The sequence below is a fragment of the Hibiscus syriacus genome, unplaced genomic scaffold (assembly GCF_006381635.1).
Source record: "Hibiscus syriacus cultivar Baekdansim isolate YM2019G1 unplaced genomic scaffold, ASM638163v2 tig00116976_pilon, whole genome shotgun sequence".
In the NCBI taxonomy this organism is placed as follows: Eukaryota; Viridiplantae; Streptophyta; class Magnoliopsida; order Malvales; family Malvaceae; genus Hibiscus; species Hibiscus syriacus.
In genome coordinates, this window is record NW_024063500.1 from 781,105 (window position 1) to 803,539 (window position 22,435).

The 22,435-nt window shown below is 36.1% G+C and overlaps 1 pseudogene; it reads right to left on the reverse strand.

Moving 5' to 3' along the window:
- Window positions 1–13,761: 13,761 nt before the first annotated feature.
- Window positions 13,762–15,493, reverse strand: LOC120192615 (annotated as a pseudogene).
- Window positions 15,494–22,435: the final 6,942 nt, after the last annotated feature.

Genomic DNA, 22,435 nt, shown 5'->3' on the forward strand with positions numbered 1-22,435 from the left:
ATAAAAGACGACATATCAAACAACAATTTTCTCGTCGAAATGCATTTATTCTTTTTCACACTTTTGTTGTTTTGTTTTCCATTTTTTCTTTCATGTCTTTTTTTTCGAACAGTTTTTTTTTCTTTTTCGAACTGCTATTTTTTTTTCAACATTTTTTTTGTGATGGAGAATACAATGGTAAAATTATTCACTTGCCCTGAAAAAGGTAGAAAAGAAGGATAAAATAAAAAGGCTCGGGTTTATGAATATGGTGGAAACAAAGAAATGGAAATAGGCTCAAAAGTGGTTAACTAAGGGAAAATATGCATGGGTAGGCTATTTAATGGGGAAACGGAATGGTTAATCCTAAGGTGCCCAAATTATTTTTAAGCATCATGTTCATGTGTAATCTCGACAGTATTTAACATGCAGGTTCTAGAATGCCAATGTCAAATTCGACACACTCGATAAAACAAAATGAGAGAGAAAATGATATGCTCGTAAAGGCTCAAATCTCACCAAATTGTTTTCATGCATTGAGCTAATCACATTTCAACCAAAAAAATCATGGAATATCACAAAAATACCAACTTATCACAATCCATGCTATCCATTATCAAGAATATCATAACCTAAATAATCATGTGTTCCCAAACAAGCATAGCATTCCAAAAATTTTCACCAAGACAAAGACAATCAATGAAATTTCCGACCAATTCAACTAACACATACTAGATTCAAAGCATAAAAATAAACAAAGGGAAATACAACCGACACTCTACTCCCCCTCACTTAAAGCGTTTTGCCTCAAAACGAAAAAAAAATTAAAGTGCAAGAGAAAGAACAGAGAACTCCCTGTATTTAATGTCGACCACGACCATGGTGGGAGGTACTGGAAACATCATGTTGTCGGTGGAAAACCAGCATCTACATCCCCTGATTGTGCGTACCATTGTGAGTGGAGAAGTTGAAAACACGTTAGCAAGGGCGACGGTGAGGAGAGGAAGAAAGGATGATGGTCTCGTGCTTTTTGGGGAATGAGCGATCGGGTTTGAGAAGATGAAGATGGTTGGAATTTTGGTTGAATTTGGTTTAAAATTGGTTCTTGCCGTGGGTTGTAGAGTTGGGAGTAAATGAGGACTTTTGGTTTTTCTGTAATTTAGAAAAAGGTATACTTAAAAATTGAAAAGGTGATTGAAAACGATAAGGTGGGGTCCATGGTCACAGTAAGATAAAAGAGGAAAGGGGATAAGGTGGGCGGCAGAAGATAACAAAAAGGGGGAAAGAAAAAAATGGGGTTTACTAACGTGCGCCGGCCCCTCTATGGGTTTTGCTAACGTGCACCGTTTAGTTAAACGGTGCGCACGACTTGAGGCTCTTTTTTTCTGCTCAATTCGATCGTGTACTGCTCAATGGACTCTGAAATTAACATTGTTCGAATCATAATTCCGTAATTTCTCGCCGTTTAAGTTTGAATAAAAATATTCGGTTCCTGTAAAATAAAAATAAAAATTAAATTAAACATGCTTGAATGAATAAAAATAAAAAGTAAAAATATAGCGGAATTGAAAATAATGGGTTACCTCCCATGAAGCGCTTTTGTTTAACGTCATTAGCTCGACGACCTGATTCAGTCTACAGGTTCCGTGACAGACACTTCCACTTCATTCGCTTTTTCCAACTAAGAAATTCCTTATGAGAAATTTGAAAATTCTCACAAAGATTTCTTCGGATATTTCCCAATTTTAAAATCTTGTCCAGAAGAATGGCCGTCAAAACATCTTTTTTACCAAAAATGATTTCTTCAAACGACTCCTTGATGATTTCGACTTAATTTTTGATGCCTGCAAAAAGGAATGTAAATCTTTAGTTTTTAAAGGAGTTGAGATCAAATTTGAATCAACAACTGAAATATTTTTCAACTCCCTTATGTCATCTTTTTTATCATCCGATTCCTTGCATAAATCATCAACAAAGTTAGATTCATCATCAACAAGTTCAAAAATGCCAACAAAATTAATACTATGAATGTTATCTGGATATCTCATTGCTTTATAAACATCAAATTTTAAGATCTCACCGTCAAACTCCATAGTAAGAATACCGCTTCGAACATCAATTTTTGCATTTGCCGTGCTCAGAAAAGGACGACCGAGGAGGATTTCAGAACCAATGTTGCTACGATCATTTTCCATATCAATCACATAAAAATCAGCAGGGAAAATTAAGTTTTCTACCTCCACTAGAACATTTTCTATGAGTCCTTCAGGATAAATAATTGATTTGTCGGCTAGCTGAAGTGTAACTCTCGTCTCTTTCAAAGGCTTGGTGGAAATTAAATTATAGACAGAGAGGGGCATTACATTGATAGAGGCACCTAGATCGCACATAGCTCGCTTGATCTTAACCTCACCAATTTTACAAGGTATTGAAAACATACCTTGGTCTTTATATTTCGGTGGAAGCGGTCGTTGGAAAACTGCTGAGACGTTCGCGCCTAAATCCACTTTCTCGACCCCGATAAGCTTCCTTTTAGTCGTACAGAGATCCTTCAGAAACTGACAATACCTTGGAACTTTTCGGATAACTTCGAGGAGAGGTATGTTAACTTCCACCTTCCGAAGTACGTCTAATATTTCCTTTTCCTCAGCTTTTTTATCCTTTTTAACTAACCTTGATGGAAAAGGTGGTGGCACGTCGTAGGGAGATGGCTTCGGATCGTCCAATTGTTCTTCTTCATTCTTATTATGGGATCCTGCGTCATTGGTCTTCTTTTCTTTTTGGACTGCTTGGTCCAATGGGATAGGTGACCTTACTACTGTACCACTCCGAAGGGTGATGACGCTAACATTTTCCCTCGGATTCACTTCAGTTTGAGACGGAAGTTTACCTTGTGACTCTAATCTCCCAACGGTTTGAGCCAGTTGGCTCAATTGCTTGTCCATCTCTTGGAAGTGAGATTCAGTTCGGGTCTGGAATTTCTCCTGGGATAGTGCTAACCTTTCGACAATCGATTCTAGTGATGTCTTCTGCGGCTGTTGTTGTGGTGGAGGTCTCGCTTGATAGCTTTGATTCGGCCTCGGGTTCTGCGCATAACTGAAGTTCGGGTGATCCCTCCATGCTGGGTTGTATGTATTACCGTAAGGATTATAAGCTTTTTGGGGAGGTCCCGGGAAGTTTCTGACTACGTTGACTTGAGCTGTTGCATCGTCTTAAATTAGTGGACAACCGTCTGTTGGATGATCAGGCAATGCACATATTCCACATACTCGGTTTTGTCCTGTCTTTCCTGCAACAAGAGAGTTTACGACTTCAGTTAACTTATCTATTTTACTTTCCAAGGAAGATGAACTTATCTCATGAACCCTTCGAGAAGGTTCATTATTTACGCGGAACTGTTGGGAATTTGCAGCCATCGTCGATATTAAATCTCTAGCCTCGGTAGGAGTCATATTCACCAAGGCTCCACCGCTAGCAGCATCGATCATCTTCATTTCCAGGGGAGATAATCCTTCATATAAGTATTGAATGAGTGTTTGTTCGGTTAGCCATGTTGTGGGCAACTAGAACACAACTTCTTAAACCGCTCTCAGTAGTCGTAGAGCGACTCTCCATCAAGTTGCTTGATTCCAAGTATTCTCCTTCGTAGTTCACTTACTTTTGCCGCATGGAAAAACCTGTCAAGAAAAAGACGAGTCATATTAGCTCATGTAGTAACAGAATTAGGAGGAAGATAAAATAACCACTCCTTAGCCGAGTCGGCTAAGGAAAAAGGGAAAGCTCTAAGTTTTATTTGGTCCTCGGTTACTCCCTGTGGTGTCATGCTAGAGCAGACCATGTGAAATTCTCTAAGATGTTTGTGTGGATCCTCGTTTGGCAATCCGCGAAATGTAGGGAGGATATGAATAAGGCCAGTTTTCAACTGGTATGGAGATTCGCCTTGGGGAAAATTAATGCACATAGGTCCTTGTTCACTGGGTGCCGCGGCTAACTCCCGAATAGTAGGTTCGGCCATCAGATTTGTATTACCTGAATTTGATCTTTCTTCTGGATCTAATTGTTGTCTCTTTCTTTCCCGAAGTGTCTGTGCGTGGAGTCTCCTAGCTTCAGCTTCAATCTCCGGGTTGTACTCCACTAATGTGCCCGGATTAGTCCTGGTCATAAATAAAAAACAAACAAAAATTAGTAACTTTAGCGAAGTCCCCGGCAACGGCGCCAATTTGACAACTGTCGTTTTGATGTCAAAATAAATTCCTTCTTCTCGGATAATAATTAAAGGAAAATTCGTAGCGTAGAGAAGTAGGGTCGAATCCACAGGGATTTGGAAAATTCTTAATTTAATGTGTGATTGGTCTATGGCAGGCGTGAAAGAGTAAAAATGGGGGGATTTTAGTAAAAGATAATAAAGTGATTAAATAAAAGTAATTAAAGTAAAAATAAGAAGATGAAGATTGTGAATAAATACGGTAAAAGTAGCCTCAAGCTTCGCTTTGATTCAATTTCCTTTAGATCATCGAATAAGATTTTCTCTTCGGGATTCACGTCGGTTACTTTGTCTACAAGGGCTATCCTTGTGACTCTATCTTGTATACCGAATACCCAAGGCAAACTTTGATTCCGGCTTCGGTAGTTGATTCTAACAACATCTATTGTCGTAGATCAAATACCGTTTAAGTTCGTGGCGACCGAATCGGATTGTTGTTTCTATAACCGTCAATTCCGATCTCAATTCCCTCTTGGCGAAGCTATCTCGCCAAGTGTGTTCCCAGGAAGTCGAATTGCTTTCTATAAGTCGAATCTTCCTCCCACACGTTTAATCGCAACAACTTCTTGACCAAAGTCAATCTTCGATTTTGAAAACTGTTTTGATTTTGAAAAATAAGCGCAGAGATTGAGAGAGAGATTCCAAAGATATTAAGGGACCGTTTCAATTCTCCCGTTGGAATTGAATCATCGCGACAGCTCTCGGCTTATGAAAAGTTTAGCTAAGCATGACAAAAGTCATTCTTAGCATAAAAACAAAACTTGAAAATAAGAAAAATGAAAAGAACTTGAAAAGTAAAAAGAAAAGCTTTTATAAAAACTAGAGAGAAAAGAAGAATGTATTCCGAATGATGAGTTTAGGCTTACCCCAAGTGGGTATTTATAGCCTCTCAAAGCCTAAAGGATAAACAAAAAAATAATAAAATAATACAAAAGATAATTGTTTTTAAATTTAAATTCAAACTTAAACTAGTCTCCTAATGCAACTCTGCTCGTCAATCTTCCAGAAGGCGTGCAGACGAAGTCTCCTAGAAACCGCCGCTGACTGGACCTTCTAGAAACTGCCATGTCAGACCGCGTCGTGCCCAGAGTCGTGCCCATGTCTCCAGCCGTGACCAAATAATAAAAAAAATGCAGAATTCACCCGTTTTATTACCAATTCTGGAAAGCAAGGACCTGTACGAAAATAGACATAACACAACCAAATCAGCAGCAATAACTTCACAAAATCGAAGAAATAACGAACATATATTAACGATTCTGAACACTCATCAATCGGCAATGATGGCAGCGGGACTATACTTCTTTGATCACAGTGTTGCGTCACAGTTGGCTCAACAAGAGGATTTCAACCTCAAAAAGCCATCTGCTTACCATTACGACATCCTTGTGTTAGGAATTACGGTACTTAAACATATGCTTCTCTTACAGTCTATAGTTTCAAAGCCTTCTGCTTACCATTATTCTTCTTGTCAATCATGGTTGCTGACTTTGATTTGTGGGTTGCTTGGCCTCCCTCCTTCAAATGGGGTCCTTCCACAATCTCCTATGCACACTAAGAGCCTTGCAGTTCTCAAGAGGCAGGTTGGGTGTCGTATTTGCTATATCGATTCCAAATATTGTGGATTTTCAAGAACATATCACTAAAACCCCTTAAATTACAGATGATGAGGGAAAAAATGGTGAAAAGTGCCAAGGACGGCATGTCAAAACAAGCAAGCAAATCAGAAATCTGCGGGATGATGCAAGCGATGTTCATAGAGATGGATGTGTCTACTTCTGTACGTATAACTATAGGCTTGTGTATACTATTTCCTATATACATATCCATACGACTATGTTTCATTGTATGTTGTTTGTTGCAGCCCTCTGTTGCGGATAAAGAGTTGAGGGGCTTGAAAGATGCTGTGATGAATTGTCAAGACGGGCAAGATACGAAGGAGAAGTTTGATCCCACGAAACATATCGATGCTCATTTGCCTATTAGAGTTATCGAGCAAATGATTAGCAACCTGTTGCCATCAATCCTTGTGGGATTGTCTATGTGCGTCGTGCCTATACTGAGAATGATACCTACATCGGTACTGTGGGGATACTTTACATATATGGCTATCGACAGTCTTCCCGGAAACCAGTTCTAGGAACGGATGTTGCTACTCTTCATCACTCCTAGCAGGCGTTACAAGTATGTCTTTAAAATATATACACCAATATATATATATATAACACGAATGTTGACATGGTTTTGAACAGAGTACTTGAAGGCATACATGCATCATTTCTGGAATCTGTGTCATTCTAGGCCATTTTGACGTTTACACTCTTCCATTTGTATATCTTCTGATATGTTTTGGAGTGACATGGATACCTATTGCTGGAATCTTGTTTCCATTACCCTTCTTCCTCCTCATCAGCATCAGGGAGCACGTCATTCCCAACTTTTTCCTCCCCGAGCATCTTCAAGGACTTGATGCCGCCGAGTATGAAGAAGTCATCGGTACACCGCAAAGGAACCTGAATCTACCACTCAGGGTACATTTTTCTTCTGTCTGCAAGTACACACACCTTTTCTCCATATCGTTAAGTACACATTGATTTACAGACATGATTTTGTTGCGGAAGACGGCTATCGGATAGAGCAAAATCGTAACTGATAATTTGAGAAAATAAAAATGAAGATAAAGAAGACCCAAAATTTACAACCTCTCTCGATTTACCAAGGAGAAAACAATGATAATTCTCTCTTGATAAAAAGGAGAAAACAACTCTCAAGAAACTCCCTAAATTCTCTCTAGTATTGGAAGAAAGCTAGAATGTTTTGGGATGATTTTGAAGCTAAATGAGCTAGGGTATTTATAGTAGAAGCTTTAAGGACTAATCTTGAAAATACCCTAAATTACAATGACTAAATGTGAGATTTTGTCATGTCACTTTTCAACCATTATTAGTGCCAATTATGAACCATTATTGTTGCAAACTTACAATGCAATATGAACCATTATTATGTATTATACAACTATTATTAGTTGCATGACAACTAATAATCTCCCACTTGAAGATTTGATTGGAACAATCATATCTTCACACCATTTTTCTACCTTGTATCATCATGTTGCTTACGTCTCTGACAGGCCAATTGAGGATCGACACCAGGTAAATTTATCAGCATTGATCGCTTTCATCATGAAATCTGCTATATTGTCTTTTGTATGGATCTTCTGTATATCTACCGTCCATTCTTCCACCTTTTCACGAATGAAATGGTACTGAAATCGTATGTGCTTTGTCCTTGAATGAAATGTTAGATTCCTTGCTAGATGTAAGGCGCTTTGACTGTCACAAAACATAGAGCCATACTCTTGATTGTGCCCAAGCTCCTCTAATAGCATCTTCAACCAAATTGCTTCTTTACTGGCTTGTGTAGCTGCTACATATTCTACTTCTGTTGTGGATGTAGCCACAACTGATTGCAATTTTGAAACCCAGCTTACAGTTCCACCAGCAACTTTAAACACATATCATGTAGTAGATTTGCTTTTATCCAAATCCCCTGCATAGTCAGAATCAACATACCCATTGATAAGTAAATTTGATCCTCCGTAACATAATGCAACATTTGAGGTCCCTTTGATGTATCTCAGGATCCTCTTTACTGTATTCCAATGCTCTTTGTCTGGGTTCGTTATGTACCGACTAACCACTCCCACTGCTTGTGTAATGTCTGGTCTTGTGCATATCATAGCGAACATTAAACTTCCCACTGCCGATGCATACGGTACTCGAGACATCTCCATCCTCTCTTCTTCACTTCTAGGACTCATACTGGAGGATAATTTTAAGTTAATAGGAAGAGAGGTAAAAATTGGCTTACAATCTTGCATGCTGAATCGTGACAAGATCTTCTTTAAGTAATTATTTTATGAAAGTCAAATATTACTATTACTTCTGTCTCGGTGAATTTGCATCCCTAGAATCTTGTTTGTTGATCCCAAATCCTTTATTTCAAATTCCCTAGCCAGTTGTGCCTTCAATTCTTCAATATGATCTTTGTTGGGTCTTGCAACCAACATGTTATCCACATACAACAGCAATATAACAAAATCATTATCACCAGACCTCTTGAAATAAGCACAAGGGTCTGCATTAAGTCTGTTGTATCCAAGGCACATAATGAAGGAATCAAATCTCTTATACCAACACCTCGGCGCCTACTTTAGACCGTACAGAGATTTGTTCAACCTACAAACCAAGTTCTTCTTTTCTTTTTCTTCAAAACCTTCAGGCTGGAGCATGTAAATCTCTTCTTCAAGATTTCTAGGAAGAAAAACTGTTTTAACATCTAGCTGCTCTAGATGTAAGTTCAATGTAGCACATATTGCCAAAACTACTCGAACTGTTGTTAGTCGAACCACAGGAGAAAATATTTCATTAAAATCAATACCTTCTTTTTGAGAATATCCTTTAACCACCAGTCTTGCACGATACCTCTCAACTTGATCGTCACCATTTCGCTTGATTTTGAAGACCCATTTGTTACCAATTGGCTTCATTCCTTGTTGTAGTGGCACAAGGTCTCATGTATTATTTTTATGAAGGGCTTCAATTTCTTCTTGCATCGCCATCATCCACAATGAAGCATATGAGCTTTTTATTGCCTCCTGGTATGTTGATGGCTCACCGTCCTCTATTAAAAGGCAGTATGCAATATTACCTTCTATAACATAATCTGAGTGCCAATTGGGACATCTTCTCACACGATCTGATTGACGAGTTATTGGAACTTCAGAACTCTCTGGTTCTTGTTCATCATGTGCTGGTTCTGCTTCAGAAGAATCTCCTTGTTCAAACTCCTTTTCCACGCGTATCTGTGTAGTCTCTGACTTTTTAGTGCTATCATCGTCTTCTTTTCTTTGTAGCTTATCTTCTACAAAGATAACATCCCTGCTAATGATCACTTTACGGGCAGTGGGATCCCACAAGCGATACCTCTTTACTCTATCAGCATACCCCAAGAATTTGCATTTCCTGGATTTTGGATCCAACTTTGAAATTTCTTGGGCGTTGTACATCACGTACACAATACTTCCAAATACATGGAGGTTTGAATAATCAGCTGGTTTATCAGTCCACATCTCCATTGGTGTCTTCAACTCTATTGCAGTTGATGGAGCTTGATTCACCAAATAACATGCGGTATTGACTTCTTCTGCCCAGAATGATTTTTTTAGGCCTGCATCCCTCAACATTGCTCTTGTTCTTTCTAACAAGGTTCTGTTTATTCGCTCTGCCACTCCATTTTGTTGAGGAGTGTTTGCCACTGTGAACTGTCTTTTGATGCCTTCTTTCCTGCAAAAGTCATCAAATTCTTCACTTGTGTATTCTCCTCCATTATCTGTTCTAAAACACTTGATCTTATTTCCAGAATCAAGTTCTACCCGCGCTTTAAAGTTTTTGAAAGTGGAAAACACATATGACTTTTTTTTAATAAGGTACACCCAACATCTCCTGGAGTAGTCATCAATAAATGAGACAAAGTATTTTGCTCCGCCTAGGGATATAACTGGTTCTTGCCATACATCAAAGTGAACCAATTCTAGAACACTTTTGGCTCTAGAATTTGACGTGTTGAATTTCAACCGGTGCTGCTTACTTGTTATGCAATGCTCACACAAAGAAAGTGATACCTTTGTTAAGTCTGGAAGTAGCTTTTTTCCACAAGGACTTTCATTCCTTGTTCTGACATGTGTCCATGTTTCTGATGCCATAGCATTGTAGAATCTGAACTACATGAGGCAACAGAGGCTTCTGCTTCTAGCAAAGTTTCTCCCTTCAGCATGTACAAGTTTGCAGCTATCTTTTCGCCTTTCAGCACCACAAGCGCTCCACGGAACACCTTCATGATTCTTTTCCGTGTTTCAAACTTACTTGCATTATTATCCAACAATCCGTAGGATAATAAATTTTTCTTCAGGCCTTTCACGTGCCGCACATCTCGAACAACTTTAATTGTTCCATCATACATCTTCAATTTAATGGTTCCCACGCCAATGATCTCTAAGGCATGATCATTGCAACTATACACAGATCCTCTTGAGACAGGTTCATAATGATGAAACCATTCTCTTCTTGAGGTCATGTGATATGTTGCTCCTGAATCAATGAGCCATATGTCTGCATATCTCTTTCTACCTTCCAAGGTGGTTGACGCTTCACAGCATAGATCATCTCCATCATCTGAAGTGTTTGTAGTATTGCCTTGTGGATTGGAGTTTTTATTTAGACTCCAACAATCCTTCTTCAAGTGACCCTTCTTTCCACAGTTGTAGCACTTTAAATTCTTCTTGCTTCTTGACTTCGATCTACCATGTTTGTGACTGCTGCTTTGGCCACGTTCTGTTGATCTCCCTCTCATCGTTGTCAACGCTTCTGCTTGTTGCAGATTTACTTGTCTGTCTTCCTTATTCTTGTGTCGATTTTCTTCTTGTAGAACAGCAGCTGCAACGTCATCGAAGACTAGATTGGTGACATTATTGTTTGTCAAGTTGATGATGAGTTGATCATACGAATCCGGTAGACTTTGAAGTAGAAGTTCAGCACGTTCTTGTTCTACTATTTTACAGCTTAAGGATGTAAGTTGAGAAAATAAAGTGTTCAGTGTGTTTAAGTGCTCCGTCACTGAAGTAGATTCTGACATCCAGAGAGTGTACAATTTTCTCTTAAGGAAAATTTTATTGTGCAATGATGTGGCCTCGTACAATTTGGTGAGATGATCTCATATCTCCTTAGCTGTCTTATTCTCCTCGATGCTTGACATTACTTCATCTGCTAATGCTAGATGAAAGTTTGTCATAGCATTCCCGTCCATTTCGATCCATTTATTGTCGTCTGTGAAATCTACCAACCTTTCACTGATAGCTGCTAGACAACCGTCTTTCCTCAGGATGTCCTTCATCTTCAATTTCCACAATGAGAAATTTCTCCCATTAAATTTTTCAATATCAAATTTCGTTGTCATAGCTTCTATTACGGATAGCTCTCACTATTTTACTATCGTGAATAGTTCTCTGGAACCTTTAAAGAATGAGTAATACCTTCTTACTTTCTTATGTTTGAGGATCCACCTTTTGGTGGCAACCACAAAGACAATAAGCAGATATTACACATTCAAATCTGGCTCTGATACCAATTGTTGCGGAAGACAGCTATCGGATATAGCAAAATCGCAACTGATAATTTGAGAAAATAAAAATGAAGATAAAGGAGACACAAAATTTACAACCTCTCTCGATTTACAAAGAAGAAAACAATGATAATTCTCTCTTGATAAAAAGAAGAAAACAACTCTCAAGAAACTCTCTAAATTCTCTCTAGTATTGGAAGAAAGCTAGAATGCTTTGGGATGATTTTGAAACTAAATGAGCTAGGGTATTTATAGTAGAAGCTTTAAGGACTAATCTTGAAAATACCCTAAATTACAATGAGTAAATGTGAGATTTTGTCATGTCACTTTTCAACCATTATTAGTGCCACCTATGAACCATTATTGTTGCCAACTTACAATGCATTATGAACCATTATTATGCATTATACAACTATTATTAGTTGCATGATAACTAATAATTTTGCATGACAACTAATAGATTTTTAAACAGTAAGGGGAAGCATTTTTTCCTCCCAGTGAATACGCCGAAGACGACTTCTACGATGCCGAGATATTGGATGAGATGACTACCCACCGGGGAGAGTTGAAGCATAGGCTAACCGCTGCATCAGGTAAATGTTTTAATTGATTTTGCTGCTCTATTGTGTTACTCTGACTCTGGTGCAAATGTCGGATCCACTATGTGTTTGAATTCTTAAATTCTTGTTTATACATCCTTGTGTTTGAATGTGACATGTTTTAATAGGTTGAAGAAAATGGAGGAAATCATGATCAAGAACAACACCGTCAAGCATGAGCCTGATACGGATGATTGTAATTATCTGCTTGGTTTGAAGAAACAACCATTAATGACGCTTAAACATTAGGCATATCTTCAAGGATGTTTAACAGTGAAAATGAGGAAATGGGTAATCTGATGTTTTAAATATTCACCCTTTTTTACTTCATTAATTATACTAATTGTAATTTTTACTAGCAAGTAGTCAGTGATTACACGTGTAAATTTGTACTAAAACAAAGCAGAAATAATAAAAATGAAGTTAACATGTTTTAATCACTCAACTTCGTATATGTTCTTGTTTAGAGCACTCTCGACTTTAAAAATATTTAAATTAATCATTAAAATTTTAAATTATTTATGTTTTTAGTCACTCAAATGTTAAATAAAAAACAATAGAGTGAGTTGAAAAATTTTACGATGATGTAGAAGTCACATACCGTCCACTTCAATTTTTTTTCTTTTTTATTTTATTTTCATTCCCCAAAAGATGAAACTTTAAAAGTTTTATCATTATATCACGTCGACGTCAAAATCATTGTTCTTTGACATCTTTTTTATAACTAAAGATACCGGCAAACTCTATTCATCGTGTCCTATCACTCTATTAATTTAAATTTTCTTAAAATCTTATGAAACTCAACTCAAAATTCAGCAGAAAACGACTATATTTTATAATTTTTATTGTCTAGTAAGCATGGAATCAATATATATAACATTCTCCACCTCTCTATAATTATGATTTTAAAAAATACATTTCAATGAAGAAAAATCAAAATTGTTAAAAATTGAGATTTAGAAAGATTTCATGAAACAAAATTTAAAGAGATATATTTGCCGTTTCATGTATATATATATATATAATGTACATTCATAACACCTTTAATTATTAATTATCTAAGAGATATTCACAAACATAGAAGTCCTCGCGCACCAAGACATGAGAAAAGGGGAGTGTAAAATCTACACTCAAATCTTGAAGAATATCAATCCACTAGGTTTACCTGTTAACACTAAACAAGTGCTGCACTCACGGCACCTGGGTCGGATTAAGCAAGGCTTGCATCTATCCTGATCAAGGGCCTATTGATCCGAAGAAAGCAAGTCCGGGGGACCTCAAAGATCTTCAACAGAAGAACACGCCGTATTCACTACTAATCATTAATTAGTTGATACTACCTTACAGGCTTAACTCTGTTTGATCTCTCAAAAGATGAAAAATAAAAATCAATATATAAAGTTACCTTGTTTGACAAGTCAATTTTTCTCCCCTTATTTGCTTGTTCCTTTGTTCACCATGGTCATCAATTACACAAAGGAAATATTTTCCATAACCAAGAAATTCTATACTTTATTCTACTTCCAGTTCAACCCATAGTCTCATTATAGGATGGCTATCCACAAAGTGAACATTGTCCATATGCACTTATAATTTAGGTATCATTTCTTTAGCACGTCACTTGAAAATGTGAATGGCAATGACAGAAATTAGCGGCATACAAAAGGGTGGCTATCCACCAGAAATGTTACGACGGAAGAAACTTCGTTAGCACAACATGTGCAGTATAGGATCAACGAAGAACAATAAATCTCCAAGCAAATCTTTATATAAATGCATACAAATTATGAATAAAAGAACATATACAAAATCTCAGTGCCACAATTTAACCACCCTATTCACCATAATAAATCATGGTTTTCACAGAAAGTTTTATTTCTTGACAAATGTGTTCTAAGAACAAAAAGAGGACACACTTCCAGGCAAATTTCTACATACATTACTACTAATAACAGGTTGCATTCTCACATAATCGAAAAGCTAGTTTCTACTAAGATCATGTAATTACACTGATTTTGCAGGCCATGTTGCTTGAGCTGACATGATTATACCTACAATCACTCCAAACAGTCCAAGTGCACTGCCAAAAATCTCAATCACAAGAATCTTCACAAAAAGTGAGGAGTTTTGAGCATCAGACACGCGCAGCTGCTTCCAATTATTCCAACACACAATCTGTCCATAAAACAAGTCATAAGTACACAGAAATAAGCAAAATATTTATTTATATACCATTTTTAAAGATTAAAGAGAGAAAAAAGGATGGAGAAGAAAACCCGCAAACAAGGTTGGCAAAGCCAACAATAATTCCAGAAGCAAAAATTGCATATCCGGCTCTCAGAGACTCTGGCGCATATATCTGTGATGATGGAACACTCTCTAACTTTGTTTGTAAAATAATTGCCACAATAACACCATAGATAGCAACAGCTTCACAGAAGATTACGCTGCAATGAGAACAGTATTGAGTAAAAAATTAATATTTCCATAGGCACAATACAACATTTAAAGATCAGCAATGCCAAGAAATTTTAACCCGATTAATACATATTTAAGACATCATCAAATTGAAAATGTCTAGCTGAGAAGTTTGAAATTTTTTAGTATCTTCGATTCTATTTCACGTCTCATAATTGTTCCCCCATGAGGCCATCCTCTCTAATTTAAAACGCATACACCAGACACAGACGGTACAACAATTTGAGTAAGCTAAGTAACCAGAAACTTGTCTCACATTCAATAGCAAGCAGACCATAAGTAAACGTCCGCCCTTCTTTTTGGCTTATAGCACAATTTGATTTTCCAAGCAATTAACATCATATAGAACAGAGCCTGGAATATATAAACAAGGTTAAAATAATTAAAGGGTGGCCCGGCATCTTTTTGCTTCCCAGCACCCTCCCCCCATCTGATTTTCGAACACCAGTAACAAAATTTAATTCAATCCAAGTATTTATAAACTGTAGAACCAACTAACTTAATAGATGAGGGTTTATGAATAATAAGAAATCGATGAATTTCCAGATCAAATGATGCAATAAGTGAAAAAAAAATACCTAATGAGATTCTTGGAAGTGATTCGAGGAGCTTTAATAGCGGCACCGATCAAACTACTTCCAGTTATGTAAATTCCCCTACAAATATATATATATATATATATATATATATATATAAACAGTTCAATACATATTTCATAAAATCTGAACCTAAGAGTTATAGAAAATTGGAAGAGAAAGAAAAGGATACCAGGCGGCGCCGAGGACAGATACGCCGATTGCAATGGCGATACCGATGGCAGAGAAAGTATAAGGCGAAATCTTGATGAGAGCGGTGGACAAGGAGCTTGAGTCTGCCATATTTTCCCCTGAGTTTGCTTCACTTGTTGATCTAATGATCTGTTTCCCTTTGAATGGATCTTATGAGATCAGGGAAGAGAGATGATATATGTTTTCTTTAACCAGAAAGAGAAAAAGAAAATTACAATTCCGACACTGGAAAATTAAATAATAATTAGAATTTATCTAATTTCTGAAACTAATTGGTGGTTCACATCAAAATTTAAAGATTTTGGTCTCAGTATGACAGTATCAGGTTTTGGTTTGGTGAGAAAGCCTAAATAAGATATGGGCCTAGGTATCTATTAGGGAATTTGGTTAGGAGAGATTGGGCTTGAAGAACATGGGCCTGGTGAGCCTGGCATTGGCTAGGCCTAGTCTTTGGTCGGAATCGACATAGACGAAATCTGGTGTCGAATCATATGTTTGGTGATAAATAAATATTTATAATATTAAAAGAGTTCTTGATAAAATCACATTCGGAGATTCTTTCGATATTAAAATCAATGACGTGTTATCTTAATTTTTCTGGAAAATAATAATCATAAATTTATCATTGATAATAGGCATAATGCAAACCCCCCCCCAATTCCATTCCAATCTATTTATGTATATTATTGTGGTATTTTAATTATATTTTAAGATAATATTATATATCTAAATATAAAATAACCATGCAACAGAAACAGCTTTTATATCTCAAACCCAAGTTTCCACAGGCTGATTGTGTCCCCAAGAACCGCTTTCCTATGCTTCGACTTTGTGCTATATAACACCACCACATGCAAAGGATCATACGAAATTAATACCGCCCTATGCTTTTTTAATTAGTTTCTTCCCTTTAATTATTGATCATTGTATTTATGTCTAACCATAATAATCACGCATCTTTTTTATTAGTGTTATTATTCTTCGTATAGAAGGTAGGTTGTTTAATCTTTAATGTTTTAATTCTACCTTAAAATCCTCAGGAAATAAGACTCGAAGATCATCGTCATCATCATATTCTACTCCAACAAAAAATTGTTGTCGAAATCTTTGGACGAAGAACATGGAAATGAAAATGATGAGCAGCAACCCAGATTTCACTTGGCAACTATTGAAGAAACAGTGGATGATTTGGAGTCTCCTTAAACCCTATATTTAATCCCTTTTGCTTCTCCACCATTTCTTACTCCAATCGATGCTTGTTTCGGTCACTAATTTGGATTCAACCCTTTGTTTGACTCGCCAATCTATATATAAGCATGCTGAAGATTATATACATATTTAAGCAAACTTGGGTATCAAATTTTCAGTTTCCATGTTTTGTTATGGGTAGAGAGAGAGACTAGGACAGAGAGGGTAGGGTTGTAAATGACAACAGTCAGATCGCGAGCTACTCGAAATCGACCTATCAAATCTCGATAAATACTCGATTCGAATGGAGTCGACTCGAGCTCGAGCTCAACTCGAGTTTATAACAAGCCGAAACGAGCTACTACATACTTGACTCGAAAAGGTCGAGAGATACTCGAAAAAGTAATATATTAATTTTTTATTTTTAGAAAAATAAATTATTAATAATATTAACATTTATTTGTTGTTGTTGTTTTTTAAATACAATACAATTCAGGTTTGAGTTTGAGTTTGAGCTTTAACCGGGTTAAGTTTAAGAACTTTTTATTTTGAGCTTTTTCAAGCTTCAATTCATGGTTTCGAGTTCCAATCGAGCTTAAAAATTTTAGGCTCGTGAATTTTCGAGCCGAGTCGAGCTTAGCAATACTCAAGCTTGACTCGACTCGTTTACAACCCTAAGAGAGAGAGACAATAACAAGAAAAATAGTGGCGCCAATGATTAAAGGGAGAGACGAGAGAACTAACTAAGAAAAAAATAGATTATATTAGGGATTAAATTGGAATAATATTTAAATATTAAGATTAAATTTTTAAAAAATAAAATATAAAAGTTTTGAGTTAAATTTATTATTATTTTTTTTTTAAAATATCATACTATCTATGTTGAACTTTTAACACTAATAAACTAATTTGTTAAGGGATGAGTCTAGGGCTGTAAATGAGACGAGACAGATCGCGAACTATTTGAGATCGACTCGATCAAGGCTCGATAAATACTCGGATCGAATGGACTCGATTCGAGCTCGAGCCAGACTCGAGTTCTTAACGAGCTGAAACGAGCTATTCGATATTCGACTCGAAAACTAGTGAGCAGCTCGAAAATATAATATATTAAGATTTTATTTAAAAAATAAATTAATAATAATATTAATATTTATGTATTGATTTTTTTTTTAAAAAATACAGTTGTAGATGCTCAATTTGTCCGAGGTGTTATTCGTATTTAATCGGGTTTTATTATTATTGTTTTTATTGCAATTTCGGTTATTAGCATAGGTTTGGTATTTTGTAGGTATTAATATATATATATATATATATATATATATATATATATATATATGCAAACAATTAAAAATTAAAACATGCACTAAAATTTTATTATTGTTGTGACAGGCCAATGTTAACCCCAAATAAGACGGACCAAATTGGCCCAAGCCAAAGCTACAAGCCCGGGACTCGATAGCCCAGTGTTACAAGCCCATTTTCAGAGACCCTAAACCCGTTAGGGTTTTCCTTATCCCCAGTTCCAGCGCCGCATTGTGGGAACCGTAGGATCTGGTGGTCTTCATCCGACGGTTCAAAATACAAAGGATTAATCTAGGGTTTTCTAAACCCTGAAGTTTCTCAGCACAACCACGTATGAACTGATGGATCTGTTGTGATCCAACGGCTCATAACACTCCAAAATTCTTGAGCCGGTGCGCCAATCCTCCAAACATCGACCCATGCATACCGTGATCCCCGAGCCAGCTGCAGACTCACGTGAAGCCATCACCATGCTGCCAGATCACGCACGCCCAACCGGACAACAGCTCGGCTCCCCACTGCTGCCGCCCGTGACCTGCTCGCTCCAGAGCCCTGCAAACACACCAAACGAGAGCAGAAACAGAAAAGAACAAAATTGGAAAGAAATCTATCAATTAGAAATAACGAAAGAAAATGAGAGTAGAGAAAACTCTCAATCATCAACAACAGGGAAAAATAGAAAATAGAAAGAAAACGGAAATCAACAGGAAGAAAAACCATTTCAAAAAAAAAACCTTAGATATCTACTTTCAATCCATCAGTAACCAAAAAAGGGACGAGAGCGAAGAAACTCACCTTTAAGTACTCGCTGCCTTTGTTAAGAGTCCAGAACCCGCTGTAAGAAGGTAAAACCCTTCATCTTCTGTTGTTTCCCAGCCATGCATGACCATTCTGGGTCTCGGGTTCAGGGGTTTTGTTGGGTTCTGGGTAGGACCGTCTAGGTGGGGTTTGGGTGATGGTTTGACTTCTCATCGGAGTCCTCCAGGGAGGGGAAAGGTCACGGTGGTTGTAGTTTTGTAAGAGTATTAGAGGGTAAAGCCGGCTGAGAGGTTCTGTTAGGGGGTTTTCGGTAAGTCTGGTGTTAGTCTCGTGATGGGGTTGAAGTTTTCTGGTGGGGGTTAGTCTCGGTCTTAGACGGTGGCCGTGGAGATCTTTGGGTTTTCTGGCGGTGGTGGCTTTGGTTTTTAGGGTTGCTGAGAGAGTTTGAGAAGAGTGGTGAGGGGTTGTCTAGTTTAGGCTTGTTTTGGGTTGACCAGTTGGTCTAGGTGGTTATCGGGGTAATGGTGGCCATCGAGGACTGGTGGCCAGCCGGTGGCGTTGAGTGGTGAGGGCAAAGTCTCGGTTGAACCAGGTGAAGAAGCGAGAGAGAGAGGGGATGGGAGAAAACGGCTGAAGCCTTTGGGGGGGAAGGATTAGAAATGAATTAGGGTTAGAGATCTCACCCTAGTATCCCATATATTCGTACGCCAAAACGGCTTCGTTCCAGAGGGTCAAACGGCAGCGTGTTGTTGTATGGGGGAGATGAACCGGGTTTTAGGATATTGGGCCATTAGCTTATTTGGTCTTGTTATCTTCGTTTCATTCCAGTTTGGTCCTTGAGCCGAGCTTTGCTGCAATTTTAATTTTGTATCTTAATTTTCAGCGCATTTCATTTTAGTCCAGTTATATGTTTTGGTTATTTTCACGCAAATTTGACATTGGATGTATAATTTGAAAAACTTTCATTTCGGTCCTGGTTTGTTGTTATATTTGATTTTGAATGTGATTTGCAATTTTGATTATTTGGCAATTTAATCCTATGGCATGTTCGTTTAGTTTACTGTTAGGTTTACATTTTGCATGCCTAGCTTTATTTTATTTTATTTCGGTCCTTCATGGCAATTTTAAATATGGAATTGAGTTATTAATATTGTTTAATTTTATACGGTTTTACTTTAATGCATGTTTATTTTGTTGTATGTATGTGTAGTATAAGTGTACCTTAGCATAGGTAATATTCTAATGAAATAAACATTATTCTAGTCATAATTTATTTATGAAGCCCCTGTAACTTGTAAATATGAATGTGGTAGGTTTAATAATGTCAAAATATTAAGATATCAAAAATTCCTTTGTAAAATAGATAATTAAATGCATGTGAATGTATTATTTTAGACTCAGATGTTTGTTCGAATGTGTGGCATTATCTAATTAGTTTTTGCATGATATCATCATTTGCATGACTCAACTTGATCACATAATTGGATTAAGGGTAATACTCTTTTAATTTAAAACTGTCAAAATGGCTTTTCTTAACTTACAGAAAAGTTATTCTTGACGATTTTAAATTACAAGGGTATCCCGACATTGTCACTAAAAATTGATATTTCACTTTAAAATTTGGGCATGAAGGAAAAAGATATGTTTGTCTATTTAAATTCGTTGAGAAAAGGTCGTTAGAACTGACCTAAAGATCTGGTATCAACATTTTTAAATAATCGAATATTCTTTATCTTTCTAATGGTTTGGTAATTTTAATTTAACCTATTTTGTTGCTTTTTGAATGTTAAAATGCACTTTTGTTGTTTTAAGGGATCAAAAAATTAAATTAAATTCGAACTTGTAAAATTCGTTGCAAAGATATTAATTAATCGACTAGGTACCGATTTAGGGCACTGTGGGGGTGCTAATCCTTCCCCGCACGTAACCGACTTCCGGACTCATATTTTGATAACGCAGACCTCAAATTGTTGTTTTAATTAAAATTAATTTTATTTAAAATGACAACGCTTTTGGGTGTCCAATCACACCCTAATCAAAGATTGGTGGCGACTCCTCGAACCTACATTTTTTAGAAATCCCAAATTTTTCGAAACGAGAAGTTTTCTAAAATCGCATTGTTTTTAATTAAAAATTCAATCGTAAAGAGAACAATTAAATCGATGCGATTTTCAAAATCTCGCCCCCGTTAAAAAATCGTTTCGACAACAGTAAGATTTCATGTATTTAAGGTTCATGTTCGAGTTTGAGTTTGAGGCTTCAATCGAGTTAAGTTTAAGAATTTTTTTTCATTTCGAGCCTTTTCGAGCTGCTCACGAGCTTCAGTTCAGGATTTCGAGTAGAACTTGAAAATTTTAAGCTCGCGAGTTTTCAAGTCGAGTCAAGCTCAACAATACTCGAACTCGACTCGACTCGTTTACACCCCTACGGGATGACTATAAATTACCCTAGTTTTCTCTAAGAATTTTACGCGGCTTGCTTTTTCTCATCATTTTTGTTGGCTGATAGCAGCATTAGTATAGGTGATAATCATCTATCCTTGGTATTTTTTTTTATTTTTTTCTATTATATTTTAATTTTTTTTAATAATTCTGTCTTTATATATAACTATCTTTATAACATGTTTTTTTTCTTTTGATATTTTTTTTTATTTTTTATCGATCATTTGGCCGTTCTCTTTGTTTAATTTTCTCAGGGTTATATTTGACATCGTTTTAATTGATCAAGAAAGCGTTTATTTGTAGTTATGCTGATTTTCCCTACTTTAAACTATCGAATTAGATTTGAATATAATATTCTATAATTAGACGATTATTTATATATTTTAGTCATTATATAATTAAACTATTTTATTAATTGTGAGACAAACAACAATCAAAGCTTGAACTGAGTTTATACGCAAAATATCTCCATGCCTGCGAATACTAATCACACAGCGATAAAATTGATTCCATTTTGATTTTGTTGTTCAGCCAACCTCATTCAATTCAACTAATGATAATATCAATTAAATAAAGTTAATTATTAATTAATAATTTTTAAAATAATAATGGTTTGCTAACTCCATTTGTGAAGTAAAAATATTTTTACGTACGTAATTATATTTAAATTAAACAAATCCAAATTCTTGAAATAACAACCCTCAAATAGTCAAATCATATGTGTTAGTGTAAGTAGATTTAGGACTAATTGTGGTGATGGGTTAAGTTTGTTTGTGAAGATAAAAAAAAATATATCATTGATGTATTAAATAATTTAGCTTGTGTAAAAATTAAAATATCAGCAACTAAATAATATTGTGGTATACCACTAAAAACGTTAATGATATATAAACCAAAGTGTTCTTTAATCTTTAATTTAAGGAATTATTTAGATTTGAGAAAAACCGTATTTAATTTATTTTATTTATCAACGTTTTAGTAATTAACATATGTGATAGAATTAAAAGAAAAAAAAACATATGTGATGTTTTAGAAGGATATTAGCGGGACGGATTTTGTTGATTTTGTTTTATTTTATCTCTAATTGGATGGACATGAGTACATATTTTATGGGTGGTAGAATGTGGATAGAAATTAGATTTGTCGTGTATGGTATGACATACATGAGTATGATTTTGTATCTATCTTATTCCTTTTTGTCTCGTATTATTTTTATTTGTTGATATACATGGTAAATATATTTTAAAAATTTTAAACGATGACACTGAAATACTATTATATATATGGTGGGAGTTTAGATGACGAATATTTATATATTTCATAGAAATTATTTATATATATATATATATACACACTTATATATGTATTATGTGAAGTGTGTCACTAAGTAGGTATAATCAAGGATGATCATAGGTCCAATCAGATCAGATCGAGATTTTAGTCCACTTGAATTTA